Here is a 20,072-nt window from a genome sequence, read left to right as displayed (position 1 = left end):
CCTTCATTACCGGGTGTATTCTCTGATTGTGACATCGTGTGGACAACGTCCTCTCTCTTAGTTGTCTGTTTCCTTGCACCTGTTCTGTGAGGGTGGTCTTCATATGAGGCTAATCAGCTAATCAGCTCCCAGCTTGAGTAGGATGGCCGTGTAGACAACCGATGATTTGAAGGGAATAACCGGTTGGTCCTTCTTGAATGAACCTTTTTAGATACAGTAGCATTGATTGTTAAGATGTTCCTTTGTCCTCTTCCTTGTGTTGCGTTTTGGGGTCACGACTAGTCGCAAACCTCGGCTGCAGAGTGTGGTATACTTAGTCTGCTATGTAAATTCTTAACTCATATGTTTTATACTCCAGGGTAGAAAGGGGCGTTCCCGTCTTTATGACACATTCTCTGTGTTCCCTGGGGTGTAGCTAGTTACAAGGCAAGGTATTAGAACTTAATATGATCTCGTCGAGACAACTAGAATCACAGTTCATCATTACAAAACATTCTATTTGATCTGGATATTTTCTACAAAAACGCATAGTATGTAAACATTGTAGATATTGTGAAAACTCTTCAAGTTACCATGTTTTTGCTATAACGTCGTCGTTTTACTTTTAATGACATCACAAAAATCTACATTCATTTTCATATTCCATCTATCATTGTTACCACCATTTTTGCTGATGAAATATAATGTCCCAAAGTTCATTTATTGCATGTTACAGTTCTGAGGTAGATTCTCCACAAGACCCACAAAGACATTCCAGTCCCAAACACTAAAGGACAAAGGATTCGTCTGCTACCTTAAAATTTACAATGGGCGTGAGATGTCATAATCCCCCCCCCTTTGGGACATTATATTTAATCAGCCAAAATGGTGGTAAAAATGATAGATGGCATGGGAGCCAGGCCCTTGGGTGCCGGGCCCATCCACTGGGGAGCCAGGCCCAGCCAATCAGAATGAGTTTTTCCCCACAAAAGGGCTTTATACAGACAGAAATACTCTTCAGCTTTCCAGGTGGATGCTCTCAGACGATCCCCCTGGTGAAGAAGCCGGATGTGGAGGTCCTGAACTGGTACGGTTACATATGGTCTGCGGTTGTGAGGCCGGTTTGACATACTGCCAAATTCTATAAATTATGTTGAAGGTGGCTTATGATAGAGAAATTAACATTAAATTCTCTGGCAAAAGCTCTGGTGGACATTCCTGCGGTCGGCATGCCAATTGCACGCTCCTTCAATACTTGAGACATCTGTGGCTTGTGTTGTGTGACAAAACAGCACATTTTAGAGTGGCATTTTATTGTCCCCAGCACAAGGTGCATCTGTGTATTGATCAGGCTGTTTAATCAGCTTTTTGATATGCCACACCTGTCAGGTGGATGGATTAACTTGGCAAAGGAGAAATTCTCAATAACAGGGATGAACGTATCTAAATCACTCATTTGAATTTCCTAACATGCAGTAACATTTCCGGGAAACAAAATTGTGTTTAAATTAAGATCCGACATCTGTACAATTAATTGAACTTCCTTCTAACTTGAAGGAAGTTGCCATAAATGGACATCAATCTGTCATGACTGTTCTTGACATCTTATGTCGGTAAAATGTTGCTGTTCAAATATACTGTATATATTTATTTTTTCATATGTAGGGATCTATTGATGTAGAGCTTGGGTTATACTGGGCCCTGGGGTATGCCACACAGTGTTCCTTTTACTGCTCAAAAATCAGAGTTGAGCATACACTTTAATTATAGAAGCTTGAGCTATGGGCGTCCTCTTAATGCAGAAATGTAAAACACACTCCCACATCCTCATCTGGAGGACACAAGATACTGTAAATGCTATGGTTCAAAGCATCAAACACCTCTCTATACATTTATAAATGTATACACGTGGACTCTCTTCAGTACATTTGATTACTCTTCAAAGCAGCCACCCTTTGCCTTGATGACAGCTTTGCACACGCTTGGCATTCTCTCAAACAGCTTCATGAGGTAGTCACCTGGAATGCATTTCAATTAACAGGTGTACCTTGTTAAAAGTTCATTTGTGGAGTTTCGTTCCTTCTTAATGCGTTTGAGCCAATCAGTTGTGTTGTGACAAGGTAGGGGTAGTATACAGAAGATAGTCCTATTTGATAAAAGACCAAGTACATATTATGGCAAGAACAGCTCAAATAAGCAAAGGGAAATGACAGTCCATCATTACTTGAAGACATGAAGGTCAGTCAATGCGGAAAATTTCAAGAACTTTAAAAGTTTCTTCAAGTGCAGTCACAAAAAATAATCCAGCGCTATGAGGAAACTGGCTCTCATGAGGAGTGACACAGGAAAGGAAGACCCAGAGTTACCTCTGCTGCAGAGGATAAGTTCCTTAAATTTGCCAGGCTGAGAATTTTAAGCCCAATTAAAGTTCAATTAACAGACACATCTCAACATCAACTGTTCAGAGGAGACTGCGTGAATCAGGCCTTCATGGTACAATTGCTGCAAAGAAACCATAACTAAAGGACACCATTAAGAAGAAAAGACTTGCTTGGGCCAAGAAACACAAGCATTAGACCGGTGGAAATCTGGCCTTTGTTCTAATGAGTCCAAATTTGAGAATTGTGGTTCCAATCATCGTTTTTTTTTTTGAGAAGCAGAGTAGGTGAACGGATGATGTCGGCATCTGTGGTTCCCAACGTGACGCATAGAGGAGGAGGTGTGATGGTGTGGGAATGCTTTGCTGGTGACACTGTCTGTGATTTCTTTACAATTCAAGGCACCCTTAATCCAGCATGGCTACCACAATATCCTGAGAGATACGCCATCCCATTTGGTTTGAGCTTAGTGGGAGTATCATTTTGTTTTTCAAGAGAACAATGACCCAACACACCTCCAGGTATGTGTATATATATACAGTCCAGGATGCTGGTCTTCTAGGCCGAGTTCCTCTGTCCAGTGGCTGTGTTATTTGCCCCATCTGAGAAATGGCTTTTCTTTGCAACTCTGCTTAGAAGGCCAGCATCCCGGAGTCGCCTCTATACTGTTGACGTTGAGACTGGTGTTTTTCGGGTACTATTTAATGAAGCTGCCAGTTGAGGACTTGTGAGGCTTCTGTTTCTCCAAGTAGACACTCTACTGTACTTGTCCTCTTGCTCAGATGTGCACCGGGCCCTCCCACTGCTCTTTCTATTCTGGTTAGAGTCAGTTTGCGCTGTTCTGTGAAGGGAGTAGTACACAGCGTTGTGGTATATATATACCCTTAATATAATGTGTTAAATGTCAATATATTCATTACAAAATGTTGTCTGGGCAACTTTTCTTAAAGAAGAAAGCATAATTTGGTCTGTAGCATTGTCAATTCATCTACTTATCTACTTTGTAGATAGTAAACTACAATAGTAGATGTGAAATGTGTGATGTACTTCACACTGATGTGGGGATACATAACAAACAAAAAACTTCCAAAGGAACTTAGAACATTTATGAATTCGCCCTCTGTGCTACATACTACTCATTTTACTTCCATCCCTAAATATACATTACTACTATTAGCATGGAAAATCCCTGTGAGGTGAGTGCCTTGGCAGAGTCGTGCCAGGAAAATAACATACCTAAGGTGCTGCTCGTGGACTACAGGAGACAGCAGAGAGAGCACGCCCCCATCCACATCGAGGGGGCTGCAGTGGACAGGGTCAAAAGCTTCAAGTTCCTCTGTGTGCACATCACTGACGACCTGAAATTGTCCCTAAACACAGACATGTAGATTGCACTTGGATTACTGATACAGGGCAATTGGGGTATTTATTATATTCGTGATGACATTTCTTGTTGTTTTTTTAATCATTTGTGTTATATGTGTACCTGTTTGACATTTTACTGCGTTAGGAGCTAGTAAAATAAGCATTTCCTTTCACCTGCCATAACATCTGTGTGCGCAACCAATAAACTTTGATTTGATTTGGTTGATTTACTGCTACACATGGAGGCAGAGAAAGCGAGTGGGCCCACACTTCTAAGCCCAGGGAGTTTCATGCATATGCACTGCTTGAAACTCGAATAATGAACAGACTGAAAGTAATACCTAGTTAAATACTACACCTCCTGAGAGTACCTCAATAGTTACACTTCCACTTAATTACAACTTAATTATTGTAATATATGATCAATCTAGACATTAGTAGTGATAGGTAGAGTCATGATACAGTCGTTCTTTAGAGTATTTTATAACATCATTGGCAACACATTTTTACTGCATGAAGGAAAGTTTTCATGGGTGGGATAATGGAAACCATGTTCCAGAAATATGATTGGAAGAAAAGGTGAGGTGGGCAGTTTTTATTTTATTTAGTTCTGGACAGTTTTTACTGATTGTGGTTCTTTTGCATATTCATCAAGAGCCTAAGGTCCTAGATATTGAATTTGTTTCTAGAGGAAATCTGCACAGCTCATGCAGGTGTTGTGTTCCGTATGTCCCTCAGCTTCAGTGTTTCAGTGATTTTAAGTTGCTGTGAGAAGGCATTAGGACACAGGTTTGAATTTGAATGTCAATTAACTGAACTGTTTCATTTGCAGGCAGTTTTGTTTTCAACTTTTGGATTAACAGAGATACCTGTCCCAATGTATACATTTGTATTACTACCAGCTAGTCTAGGTATACTTTCATCAGTACAGTATGTTCACTAACTAATGAATAAACTGGACAAAGGGACAAATACATTTTTTATCTTATAATGTACAGGGTGTGTTGCATTTAATTCAAACTAAATTCATAAAATCCAGTTCATTGGTTCATGTAGCAAAGGAGTCAATGCTTTTCTCTATACACATCAACACTGGTGCATTTGGGAATTGTATTGTAATTTATTTGTAATTGATACTTGTGAACATTAGAAAATGTTCAAATTTGACCTGGACCTCCGTCTCAAAATGCACATCAGCCAATTAAAATCACTGACGTAGTTGCACGTGATAACACACTACATCTTAGCTGTTCCCATTAGATAACCTGGTACATTTAGCCCTTTGCTAACGTGCACAGCTGGAAGGGATTACACCCAGTTCAAATTCCGTATCAGCAAATTAAAATTGTCTACGTAGTTGGACGTGATCCAACACTTGTTCATGAAAGCACACTTAACAGAAGTCCAATGGCACATTCTGATAATTAAAACAACTAGATCACATACATTTGACTGACTTGTCATATAGCTCACAGTGTAGATTGCCTAGCACTTTATATTTGTTGCAGATTTTGACAAGTGTTCAAATCCCACATGAGATTTTCCCTACCTTTTGAAATGCAGATATTAATACAGTTATTGTTTTAGAGTCTTGAGAAGTGAAGTGCAGCCAACACCTTGAAAACTTAAGATTTAATTTAATAGGGAGCTGCGTCTTTCTTCTGCCTTGTAGACAAACACTGCTATGGCCTAATAGTCAAATTGCATAGTTTATATTATATGGATTATATTACATGGACGTGTACACCTAAATGTAGGTCTACAACATTTTATGTGCATTTTTACAATCATCTACTTTGTCACATATGCGTTATTTGACTCAAGGACCTATAGTCGGTGGTGTAAAAAGTACCCAATTCTCATACTTGAGTCAAAGTAAAGATACCTTAATAGAAAATGACTCAAGTGAAAGTCACCCAGTAAAATCGTACTTGAGTAAAAGTCTATAGTATTTGGTTTTAAATATACATAAGTATCAAAAGTAAATATAATTGCTAAAATATACTTAATTATTTGTAATCAAAAGTAAAAGTATAAATACTTTGAAATTCCTTATATTAAGCAAACCAGAAGGCACCATTTTCTTGTTTTAATTAATTTACGGATTGCCAGGGGCATGCTAACCTAACATATGGAATTGTTTTGAAATAGTCATACCAATTATCACTTAGCTATTTGATTTTGAAGGTGTCCAAGAAAATTAAAGTTGGCATTACAGCTATTAGCCAATAGAAAAACATTGAATAACAAATTCATTACATGGAACAACAGGTAGTCCCCCAAAAAATCTAAAGGAAGTTTGTTCTGAAGTGTCTCTCCTATATCTGAGAGATATAAGAAAGACCAAGAAACTTTTAATACATTTTTTTTACATGTATTTATCCCTTTATTGTAGGCAGTAAACTATCTCCATATACAGTATTATTCCAGTCTTTCTTTTAATTGACCTTCAGCCAAGTTTTGTGAGGCTTGTGGAGGAAAAACACCATTGTGCTCGTAAGAGTCTCAGCTGTCCACCGAGGGGTTATATTAGTGTGGAACCCAAACTCTTTGGACGCTACAGATAGAAGTTGGTAGATCGACTGTACCGACTTCAAATAAGCACCAAGACACGGGTAGGGGTAGAGCAAAACAGAGAACACCATCATGTTCATGAAAGTCTCATCTTAGTTTGTAGGCCTAACCCTTCAGACGCTACTGACAATTTTGTGAGAAGACCGATTTTTGGGATGTCTCATCGTTTGACAAAACACCAGTTTAGCTCTGTCACCTTTCACCGCAGATGTGAAAGTGTGACAAAGGCGTATGTGGTGGATTGAGACGCATCTAATGGGACCAGCTACAATGTAGCATTCTTTCATGTGCAACTATGTTGCCGATTATAATTGGCTGACGCATATTTTGAGACGGAGGTCCAGGTTAAACTTAAACTTTTTCTAATGTCTGTAAGTATGACCCCAGCATGATTAAAGAGATACTGTATGTTTGATTATTTTTCATGACTTTAAGATGGATTTAATCAAATTTATGCAATGTGTTTGCTATTCTGTTTTCAAATTATTGCCCATTGCTCCAATATGTTATACTTAAAACTACTGTATATAGTCAAAACAATAGTCAAAACTATTTTCCAATTGTATTTTATGATGTTAATAATCTACTTAAAATATAATTTTATTGTGTATTCTACTTGGAAAGAGGCCATGAAAGACTGCTAGTAGTTGGCAGTATTTCAGGGCTTCTTTCCTCGTACAATACACAATAAAAATGTAATTGGAGCAAGATTAAAAGATTTATTGACTCACATCTGAATTACTGTATTTACCCGGTAGATTATAAACATCATCAAATACAATTGGAAAAGTACTGAATTACTAACTTCAGTCGCTTTATGGTACACATCTCAGGTGTATGCCCATCAGCTAGCAGTAGCATAGGACTTTCCACCCCCTATCACTGCTAATCAATGAACAACACAGTGTGTTCCTTGGCACTGAGGCTCTCTAGAGACAGGCAGAGGCAGGCTCTCCCACACAAGCACACAGTTTTATTGGCTCTGCAGCTAGGCATATTAGACTGGCCTCAAGCTGTGCATTGTGAACCATGGTAATTGTATTTTACATAATTTCTTATTGTTGGGATATTTTATTCACCCATTTTATTTCCTGGAAATATCCTATGGCAATATTTACAGTTAGAAAGGCACTCTAGCCACTTCCACTTTACACTCTTAAAAAAAGGGTTCCAAAAGGATTCTTCGGCTGTCCTCTTTGAAGAACCCTTTTTTAATCCGGAGAATTATTTTGGGGTTCTGTATAGAATCCTCTGTAGAAAGAGTTCTATATGGAACCCAAAATGGTTCTACCTGGAACCAAACAGGTTCTTCAGATGGTTCTCCTATGGGGCAGCCGTAGAACACCTTTAGGTTCTGAATAGAAAATAAATGCTGAGAGTGTACAAGCCAAGAGAGACCAATGTAGAAGTTGTGATCACTGTTTTATTGTGGTACCACCCCAAGTCGGTATATTCATAATAGCTATTACTAAGGGCCGTATCCTAACTTGAGAAATGTGTGTAGCTAGAGGGAGAATCCTGAAAGATTGATCCAAACAATTAAAGATTAAATCAAAATTTTCACAATCAAAATGAAGTATTACCATGTACCGAGTACCCAAAAATGCTGCATTACATATTCTTAGCACATTCAGTTCATTTGCAAATTCAATACACAACCTTAACCACAGTTGCATATAAACAAACCCAGGTCCTGACAATGGGTAAGGGAGTGCCAACCTTTTTCCTTGTTATGGCTTCTCTGGCACAGAAACGCTGATTGTATTGCAGTGATACATTAAGGCTCAACTATCAGCCCCTGAGCGTGTACCCCTGGCCATCTCGCACCGCTCAAATATGTAGATTAATGGGGGAGAGAAGGCACAATCCGCCCGTGGGCCGTGTTTGCGCCACAGAAAGGACCGCTGTGGAGGGACATGAATGAGTATGCACATCGAATGGACAATGGAAATAGATAGGGGAGCTGAACATTTAGACAGGCACCGGCATTTGGCTTTGAAGCACATTAGGTACGTTTGCTTCCTGTCATAACCTATGGTATTAATTATTGTTACTATAGTATAGTATGTAATGTAATGAAGATAAATGTCTTTCATTTGGCAGGCACTGCTGTACCATGTGGGCCTAATAACAGTTTGCTGCTGAAAAATGGGCCAAACTTCCAGTAGAAAGGTGCAGCAAGCTCAATGATGAATACAATGTGTTTTTCTGCAGTTATCTTGGACAAAGGCTGTGCAACCAAGTACTAACTCCAGGGTGCCAATCATTTTGTCCATGCCATTTCTCTTTATTTTCAAAATCATTTTTTACAACTTCGAATTACAGAAATAAAATGTTTTCTGAAAAGTTGAAGATCCCATAACAAGTTGTGATGACTAAAAGTATTTTATAAATTTGAGAAAACTGCAAGAGTGCCAATATATTTGTCCAGAACTGTATGTGCATGCATGGTCAACAAACGGCCGACTATCACCGTGCCGCAACATTACAGCTCTCGCTTTGCTTTTCATATTCATTTGCCTCTTTTTGCACATGTCTATCTCTGTGATGGCTTGCCCTTTATAGTTCCCAGTTTCTCAAGTGCCAAATTAATGTTCGGAGCAGCTTAGAAGGAATCTATATTGTGTTTTTATCGCTAAGAATCTAGGACATGAAGATATTCCAATATTTCATTTGCCACAATATTCAATATTGTCTGCATTGGAAGTCACCAATAGGCTTTCTAGGAAAAAGGGCAGGAAATTAATAATTTGTTCCTCAGGCCTTGTGTTTTCTCTCCCTTTAGCACCACCTTCCTACCACTACCCTGGGAAGCTTCACAGAACAAGGTCATCGGGAGACGGAAGGGAGAAGGGTGGAGGTGGTTCTGTCCACATGGGAGTCTAGATGGTTACTGGACATGATCCAGCGGCGGAACAGACAGGCAGAGAGAGGGAGGCTGTCATTGAGTGAGCCAAGCAGGCATGGTATGGCCAGGGAGCGGGCCAATCTCTCCGCAAGGCTGCCATCCTGCCCTAATGACCTGACGATCTGCCGCAGGGACCCACACAAATAATCACAGTGGGAGTACCGGGGCCGCGTGAGGTCTATCGACATACAGCAGACAGACCATGGCAAACACTACAAAACAAATTATGAAAGGATGCGGTGTTGAGTTTCGTTGCCAAGTCTTGGGTTTTGCCTAGGAGTGGATATACTATCCTCACTTTTTTTTGTGCTTTAGGGTATCGTAAAGCACGTACGTATGTAGATGTTCAGATAAAGGGCTTAAATAGGATTAATAAAATGCAAGGAATGTGACCTGTCTTTATCTAGCAACGTAGATACGTGATATGCTGGAGATGAGCAAAATGGAACAGTGAAATGAACAGTTACATTTTCAGTTTAGCATTAGCAATAAGTGTCTCCAAATGATGTGATGTCAACAAATGGCATCTATGCTATCAAATCACATTTTATTTGTCACATGCTTCGTAAACAACAGGTGTAGACTAAAAGTGAAATGCTTACTTTACGAGTCATTTTTTCAACAATGCAGAGTTAAAGATAAAAATGTAACAGAAATATTGACATGAGGAACAGTGACTAACAAAAATGATGATCAAAAATAAAATGTCTATATACAGGGAGTACCCGTACTGTGTCGATGTGCAGGGGTACGAGGAAATTGAGGTAGCTATGTTCATATATAGGTAGGGTTAAAGTGACTAGGCAACAGCATAGATAATAGACAGTAGCAGCAGTGGGTAGTCATTTGACTAGCTATTTAGAAGTCTTGCTTAGCAGTTTTATGTTTTATGGCTTGGGGGTAGAAGATGTTCGGGCTCCTGTTGCTTCAAGACTTGGTGCATCGTTATCTCTTGCCGTCCGGTCGCAGAGAGAACAGTTTATGGCTTTGGTGTCTGGAGTCTATGATCATTTTTGGGGCCTTCCTCTGACACCGACTGGTATAGAGTTCCTGGATGGCAGGGAGCTTGGCCCCAGTGATGTACTGGGCTGTACTCACCACCCTCTGTAGTGCCATGCAGTAGCCGAAACAAGCAGTGATGCAGCTAGTCAAGATACCCTCAAAAACCGTAGCGATTTCTCAATACAAGTAAGGTCCATTAGCAATGCTGTAGTTCAAAACTAGTTGATGTGAAAGTGAAAGACATGTGACTACTGATAGCACTAAAAGGCAATCAACAAAGAAACAGACTGTGGTCCATAAAAGTCATCATCATCTCCCTCACTGGCATACATTTCAAAATAGGGTTTGACTCTTTTAAAGGTTAAACTGCTTCATTTGGCTTGCCTCGGCTCCAAGGGTACCAGAGAAGAAGCTCCTGCACATGTAGGGATCACTATGCATAGAGAGGAGGCTGTTGAATATGTTGAATTTTTTCTTCAGTGTCGGATCATTGACTGTGCCTGTCGGAGAGCCTCTTAAGGGAGGACCGTCAAGTCTATATTTAGAGCAACTCAAATTACTTATTCAGGGCTGATTCACAAGCAAAACTCCCTTTGTGCATCCGGGACGTTACCATTGCATTTGCTGCTCACCACCACATTTATCACAAGAGGGCATGCATTTACACATATTACACACACGCACAAACATACTCCCACATCTGACACATGCACAAGATGATTACAAGTAAAAGGAGGACATCAAAATACAGGTACTGCACTGTGAATGTTGAGGTTTCTTAGGTCCACATTTTTTCAGTGGCAAGCACATTTTCCCATTCAAATGAATGGAGACTACTGGACAAAACTATCTCTTAATTGCAATAAGTTAAATACATTAAATATTGCTAATATTGTGTTGTTTCTGAAAACAACAGTGTTCTGATTGGCTATGATATTTACCTAATAATTTTTCCCACCATAGCATCATCTGCTGTCAAACTGGGAAAGCTGTCTTGACTTTGTGGCTTTGTTACCTGCTCCTCCAGAATGCCATTGGCCCACTCAACAAAGTCTCTGCTGACCTCTTCACACCCTCAAAGTCTCGGGCAGACTTTCTCAGGTTATCCTCCGTTCCCGTCACCAAGTGCTGTGCTGTTACAATATCCATGCTACGTGTTTGCAAGTATTTAGAGAGAGGGGACGTCTGCTCAAAAATCCTAAGAAAAACAGCTGTAAGCATGGTTTCGTACTTTAGGAGAGCATCCTTGTACCCTTGGGCCTTGCTTCTGACGAAAGGTATTATGGTCACATCCTTTTTAAAATTTTCCATAGTGATGACCACATCCGTGTAAAGTACACGGTCAGGCTTTGCAAAGCTTCCAAATACTTTCCTCAATGCCTCGTCTTTGGCCCACCAGCGTGTTTCACCAATTACATAAAGCCGTCTGTTTCTCCCGTCCTCACTGGTTTCCTCCCATAGCTTCATGTGCTTGTAGGAATCTCGAACGAACAGTGCAGTGTTATTCAGTAATGAGAACAAGGATTCACTTGCCACAACAACCCCAGTGCTGTCATTTAAGGTTGAGGACATATGAGTAACACCATATGTGTACTTAGGAGGTTAAGAGACTCTCCTGCGAGCAATGCAGAGAAGCCCCTGTATTGTCCCTGCATATTAGCTGCTCCATCTGTTATATTACCAACACAGTGTTTGATATCTATGTACATCTTCTCAGGGGTCTGTTTCACAATGTCCACAAAGTACTGTCCTGTCGATGACTCACAGTCAATGTGTGCAATGAGTCTCTCGTGGACCACATCAATGACATATCGCATAAGTATTGCACACTGGTTATTAGATGTTAAATCCTGTGTTGTGTCCATTTGTATTGAGAACCTCCCTGCCTTTCTCACTTCAAGAGCAATTGTCTGCTAAATCAACATTCTGATGACTTCAATTACTGTATTTGCTGTTGCTTTGGACATCATAGTTTCCAAGGACCCTCTTCCTTTACTTCCCATCTGCTTCTTGCTCTTCTCAATGAAATCACTAACATGCTCTTGTAGGCAGACATATTTGCTTAGCAACAATATAAGCTCAAGAAACTTGCCATGATTGACAGCCATGTTTTCCAAGTTACATGCAGCTTCGTGTCTGTGTCCTCTGTAGCTAAGCCCACATTTACCAATACATTTAACTATGTTTGGGTGGCAGGTAGCCTAGTGGTTAGAGTGTTGGGCCAGTAACCGAAAGGTTGCTAGATCAAATCCCTGAACAAGGCTGTTAACCAACTGTTCCTAGGCCGTCATTGTAAATTAGAATTTGTTCTTAACTGACTTCCCTCGTTACATAAAAAAACATGAATCACATGTTCCATGACCTGCCTCCTCTTTCTGACCTGGTCTCGTTGAACTGACATTTGCTTACACTTCAGAAGGGTACGGATGTCTGCTTTGCTGGCTCTGAAGAAAAAGGCTTCTGCACTTTCTCTATGGGTCTTGCTTCTCTCATGCTCCTGTACTCTCTGAGTCTCTCAGTTAAATATCACACACAATGTATAAACCTATCAGAATTGGAGCTGGCCAACCCTGCTGGATGTTTGCTGGGTGTGCAGGGTTCTGTTTCAGCCCAGCAATAAGACATGATTCAACTTATCAAATCTAATGAGTTGATAATCAAGTGTGTTGGGCTGGAATAGAAGTCTGCTCACCCAGTGATCAGTGATCAGTGGAGCAAGGTTGGCCAACCACTGGTGTGGAGTTGTTTTTTGTTCACTTGAAATTCTGATTTCGTAACAAGCCTACTTGTTGCTAATCAATGGTCTATTGTTGTTTAGACTAAGATGTCTAATATTTACACTTTGAAGTGATGAAGTGTTGCGTCTATGAAGTGTTTAAACTATTATTTCAATCGAACTAGTGTAAATTTTCATTAATCACATACGGTTGTGATCACATCCTCCAATCTGATGTATTTGATTGTCACTTGCTATGTGAATCAATTTAGCAGCTTATCGCATGGCTTGCATCAGCAATGCAGCCATAGGCCTACAGTATGATGGCACTACTGGCCTTATGGGCATCTGTCATCGTTAGCAGAGAATATCTAAACTCATACATTGTTTACATGTTGAGATAGAGTAGCAATAAAAAGTATGTGAACACCTAGGCTAATGACTTATCCTAAAGCTAATAGGAGTCAGGAGTACGCTAACCTGGAATACAATCAATGAGACTAGATTGGAGATATTGGTTAATAAAGCTGCCCAGCTCTATAATAAAAAATTCACAACATTTTAGTTTGCTATTTGCAAGAAGCATTGCCGGATGTGAACCGTTCCTAGAACAAAATAGATTTCAGTAGACCTAAGATTAAGACTTGTTGACTTGCGCAGTAAAGCTGGAAAGGGTTACAAAAGTATCTGGACAAGCCTTGATGTTCATCAGTACACGCTAATTGTCAATAAATGGAGAAAGTTCGGCACTGTTGCTACTCTCCCTAGGAGGGGCCGTCCTACAAAGATGACTGCAAAAGTACAGTGCATAATGCTCAATGAGGTTAAGAAGAATCCTAGTGTCAGATAAAGACTTAAAGACATTTCTGGAACAAGCTAAGATCTCTGTTGACGAGTCTACAATACGTAAAACACTAAACAAGAATGGTGTTCATGGGAGGACACCCCGGAAGAAGCCACTGCTGTCCAAGTTCACAAAAGAGCACCTGACAAAATATTCTGTGGACAGATGAAACTAAAGTTGAATTGTTTGGAAGGGACACACAACACTGTGTGTGGAAAAAAATGGTGCAGCACACCAACATCAAAACCTCATCCCAACTGTAACGTATGGTGGCGGGAGCATCATTGTTTGGGGCTGCTTTGCTGCCTCAGGGCCTGGACACCTTGACCTCATCGACGGAAAAATGAATTCCCAAGTTTATTAAGACATTTTGCAGGAGAATGTAAGGCTATCTGTCCGCCAAATGAAGCTCAGCAGAAGTTGAGTGATGAAACAGGACAACGATCCAAAACACAAAAATAATCAACAATCAGAATGGCTTCAACAGAAGTAAATACGACTTCTGGAGTGGCCAAGTCAGAGTCCTGACCTCAACCCGATTGAGATACTGTGGCATGACCTCAAGAGAGTGGTTCACACCAGACATCCCAAGAATATTGATGAACTGAATCAGTTTTGTAAAGAGGATTGGTCCAAATTCCTCCTGAACTTTGGGCATGTCTGATCAGCAACTACAGAAAACATTTGGTTGAGGTTATTGCTGCCAAAGGAAGATCAAACCGTTATTAAATCCAAAGGTTCACATACATTTTCTTGCCACTGTATATGTTCTCAAATTAAAATACCAGCAGACAATGTATATGAGGCAAACCATATACCCGATTTTGTACATGCCTTTTAAGACATATAAAATTGTTTTGTGCAAATCCAACCCTTTCAATTTAGGTACAGTGCGAAAGTAACGAGATGGCAATCAAGCTACAGGTAACATTTCATTTGATTTAATTTAATTAATTTTAGCACTGCTACTTGCAAAATGATAGCAGTTGTTCCCATAGATAGATACTACATGACTGCTCTATGTATCACTAACACTAGAAAAGCTAGCGACTTGACTAACATAGCAAATCTTTTAGGTCAATAATATGCTGTTTTTATTAACATTTTGTTGGCTTTATAATCGTGAGAGAAATGTAACAAGCTTGTAGCCAGCTAGTTAGTTATACCTAGGTAGTTTAAGAGATTAACTGACGTTTCTCAAAATTAACCTCATTGTGACTAGTTACTTCTTGTCCCTCATGCTAGCCCTTTGAGCCAATTATCACTTCAGAAATGTCACAATGAAAAATATTGACGGGGTTACATCTTTTCATCATCATCTCTTTTGGCTTGTCTCCATATTGTAAAGTTGTTTTTTAAACTTATTTTTCAACATCTGCTAATAGAATGTTTGTAGGTCTTGATTATGTCAACACTACATGTTCAAGAAAAATAATAGTTATAAGTGAAACAATTGTGAGAATGACTATTTCTGCTTTATTCTCTAATTGAATATAAGATCAAATTGTTTTCTGGTCTGTTTTGCAGCTGGGTTAAATACTAAACTCAGCAAAGAAAAATGTCAACTGCATTTATTTTCAGCAAACTTAACTTGTGTAAATATTTGTATAAACATAACAGGATTCAACAACTGAGACATAAACTTAACAAGTTCCACAGACATATGACTAACATAAATGGAATAATGTGTCCCTGAACAAAGGGGGGTCAAAATCAAAAGTAACAGTCAATATCTGGTGTGGCCACCAGCTGCATTAAGTACTGCAGTGCATCTCTTCCTCATTGACTGGACTGCACCGGATTTGCCAGTTCTTGCTGTGAGATGTTACTCCACTCTTCCACCAAAGCATCTGCAAGTTCCCCGACATTTCTGGGGGGAATGGCCCTAGCCCTCACCTTCTGATCCAACAGGTCCCAGAGGTGCTCAATGGGATTGAGATCCAGGCTCTTTGCTGGCCATGGAAGAACACTGACATTCCTGTCTTGCAGGAAATCATGCACAGAATGAGCAGTATGGCTGGTGGCATATTCATGCTGGAGGGTCATGTCAGGATGAGCCTGCAGGAAGGGTACCACATGAGGGAGGAGGATGTCTTCCCTGTAATGCACAGTGTTGAGATTGCCTACAATGACAACAAGCTCAGTCCGATGACACTGTGACACACCGCCCTAGACCATGACAGAACCTCCACCCCCAAATCAATCCCGCTCCAGAGTACAGGCCTCGGTGTAACGCTCATTCCTTCGACGACAAACGCAAATCCAACCATCACCCCTGATGAGACAAAACCGCGACTCGTCAGTGAAGAGCACTTTTTGCCAGTCTTGTCTGGTCCAGCGACGGTGGGCTTGTGCCCATAGGCGACATTGTTGCCATTCACGCAGATGAGCAGGGACCCTGGGCATCTTCCTTTTGGTGTTTTTCAGAGTCATTAGAAAGGCCTCTTTAGTGTCCTATGTTTCCATAACTTTGACCTTAATTGCCTACCATCTGTAAGGTGTTAGTGTCTTAACGACCGTTGAATACGCATGGGAAAACATGTTTAAACCCTTTACAATGAAGATCTGTGAAGTTATTTAGATTTTTACGAATTATCTATGAAAGACAGGGTCTTGAAAAAGGGAGAATTTTTTTTTTGCTGAGTTTATGTTCAATGCTAATGTGTAGCTAGCTGATGTCACTGACAAGCTTTGTTTAATTATCTGGCTAATGCTAATCAAAGCTAATGAGCAGCGAACAAATAGCTAGTTAGTGTTGCTAAAAGGCTGTCCATCAAAAGGCTCGTGAGCTTAAGAGTAGCTAATGAGTGGTTTGCTAACAAATGTTATTTTACTTATTTCCTTGCTAATAAGCTCTGGCTAGCTGCAGTTACCATTGGATTTGATTTGTTAAAATGTAGCCCCCCAGCTAACAATTCTAGGGAGAGAGAAAATGTTTGTATTGTTACCCGTATTGTTCTGCATTAGTTACCCAGAACGTAGTTACTATATTCTTAGAATATCCAATATTAATTTTCAAGACACGTTTCATTGGACTTTGCAAAAAATATGAATGTGTCAAGTTTTCTGAGGGTTAGCAGAATATTCCATCACACAACATGGTGGCTATGTTCTCAGAAGAAAATATATGAATGTTCTAGACACGTTTCATGGGAAAGTTGTAAGAACATTCCTGTGTCCAAGGATGTCTAAAACATAGGACATTCAGTCAGACATCCAGGTTTTTGTCTACTTCTTGGCTTGTTCTGGGGACATCCCTTGAGACATTTTAGTACATCGCATGATGGTCCCAAAGAAAGGTCCCCCCCCAAAAAAACATTTTATTACACATCACCCCCTGTTACTTTTGCCGAGTCCATTAAGGCCCTGATTGGTGAACCACTGATCCATTCCCTTTGTCTGTTGGCAAGGTTAGGGACACCCACACACACACACAAACAGTGCTTTCAGCTTGTATATTTGACACACACAATTACATTGTGCATGTTTATTTATGCAGTTATTATCATACAACATTTCCTCACCTGGGATTTGAACTCACAAAATCTTGGTTCACAGCATTCCAATCTTCCTGTCACACCACCATCTGTCAATGACTAATTTCACCTGTATTGCTACACTCTGTTAAAATTACACTCAAAAATATTTCCTTGATCATAGTCAATGTAGATAGATTTTATTGTTACATACACCGGATTAGTGCAATGAAATGCATTGTTTAACAAGGTCAGCCATAGTGGTACGGAGCAAATTCGAGTTAAGTTCCTTGCTCAAGGGCACATCTACAGATTCTTCACTTTGTTGGCTCGGGTACATGAATCAGCAACCTTTCAGCTTCTGGCCCAACACTGTAAATGCTAGGCTACCTGCCTCCACAAGGATTAAGGGGTAACGTTAAAACAGACTACTAGTAAAAAATTCTAATAAATGGACAACTTTGCAGAAAACCATCTCTAAAATTGCTGATGATGAACTGATAAAGGACACATACATGGTGGCGTAGCAGGAAGATATGTGTATAGAACATAAATATTTTATATTTGGAGAACATGGTAACCATATTCTGTGTATGATTTGTGTGACGCTGATTAAATATTCTCCTAACCCTCAGAAAACTGGACACTGGAATATTCTTGCAATGTTTCTATGGAACGTGTCTACAACATTAATATTGAATATTTGGAGAACATTGTAACTACATTCTGGGAAAGTTTTGTTTGACATTAAGGGAATGGTCTCTTGGAAACAGTCCTTGCGTATCACTGGAACATTCCTATGAAAACATTAGGTAATGACCAAATGAGACTCTTAATAAAGGAATGTTCTCTAACGTTTTGGGAACATTTGTTGTTAGCTGGCCTATACTTCAACTATCACCAGTATGATTATGTAATCTATCCATTATGCTTTGAAAGTGGATTGTGTCACAATCGGTCAAATGTAAACAATTGAATAACATGTCATTTTTGGAGACATGTTATTGAAAGGGCAACACTACAGTACCTGGCAAAAGACTGTAGGAGCAGTTGCTACCTAACTGTAAACAACATTAAATGGCTTGTTAAGTATATTGGATAACTGGGGGGTAAAGCAATTCACTTATTTACAGTGAATTACTGCCTCACTGCTCTTCGTTAGGAAACACAACATTGTCACCAGAACTGCTAGGTGTCTCCAGTAATGTTTACTTTTTTAAACATGTGTAACGTCTTGACTTTCCAATAATAACGGCAACTGTGAATATTCCATTATATGAACTTTTATTCACCTTTATTCACGTTATGTGATTTCCATAGTAGGTTGCAGTATTCAACATTTTGGTTGGCTCCACCCACAGTGTGTTTTTGAATGGCTTCATAACAGACAGCTAATGTGATGTAAACAGGTGGAACATTATTTTCCAAGCATTTATCTAAATAAATTAACATTCATGAATAAAAATGAGAGCAAGGTTTCAACCTGAGAGAGGCTAAATGCATTATGCGTGGGAAGGCCAACTGTCAAGGAGATAAACTGGTAAAATCGCTTTTGATAACTCCGTGAATAGCTGTGTATAATTTTGGAATAGTGAATAGAACTGGAAACATACATAGAGAAGCACTTACTGTGAACAAGGGTAACGTTAAATGCCTTTATTGAGAATGATGGGTAACACTGTAGGACTGCCTGCAGGCTGCAGTAACTTGATCTATGATAAGTTATCCATGTCACTGGTCAATCATACAGGGAAATAGGGCTATTTTATATTGTTACATTATGGCTTTAAACCATTTGTATTGATGAGTTATCTGTAAGTAATTACCTGAACAAAATGGAACCTAGTAAAGTAGTTTTTTTTTACAAACCACACTTCACTTCACCTAACTTGTGTGAACTTTTAACTGGGAACAACTTTATTGAGGGAACAGGTTGACCCATCATCTTGGAACATAGAACGTGACATGCAAACATCAGAGTTGCCATGTCCTTTTGGCAACATTGACATATTGATTTCTGTCCTCCTATTGTTTTTCACTGAATGTCAAACACATGGCTTTAATGAGATGTCTGACAACTTCCCTGAAAGATTGACTGAGTTCTTAATGAATAATTTAAGTGAAACTTCACAGGCGGCTGAGAAGAATTGATTGTATTATTCTGGAGAAAGAGACTGTTCTGTGATGGACGGCCCGAGCACTTAAAAAGGGTCCTAAGAATACAAAGACACCTTAGGTAGTTGGAGTCGAAGCATTGCTCACCAGGTAGACCAGAGGATAGCTTTGTGCAATATGGTGTGGGTTTAAATTATTCCACTGCTCCAGTTTTCATTTGAAAGGATGGTCATTAATTCAGACAGACATTCATGCTCCAGCCCTCTAAGCCTCCAGAGAGATAAAAGGCCCATTGCTTTGGCAATGCCATGCATGCAATAGACTATTGAGGACTCAGTGCAACATATTTCAAAACAGGGGAGCATTTGTGTGCCATCTTGTTTGACAGTGAGCTCACAATCATCAGACAATCAATGCTATGGTTATTTTCTATCTGAATTATTAAGATGAATACTATCAATACAATGCCCAGGATTATTTCCTAGATGTGCATCACTCTTTGTTACGTTGAGTGCTCATTGTGTCTTGTTAAATCCAACCATTGGAAAAAGGAGTTATTGTGTGACATGTCTTTTTGACTTTGCATCTTTCTGATCAGCAATCATTCTCAAACTATCAAGACATTAAGTTGATTATCTTTATCCCAGCAAGATAATGGGTCTAGGAATGTTCCATGCCGGAGCTAAATGTGGTTGTTTTCTTACTTTTCTATAAC

This window comes from Oncorhynchus kisutch, linkage group LG22 (genome assembly GCF_002021735.2).
Source record: "Oncorhynchus kisutch isolate 150728-3 linkage group LG22, Okis_V2, whole genome shotgun sequence".
Classification (NCBI taxonomy): Eukaryota; Metazoa; Chordata; class Actinopteri; order Salmoniformes; family Salmonidae; genus Oncorhynchus; species Oncorhynchus kisutch.
Note: the sequence above shows the minus strand (reverse complement) of the source record.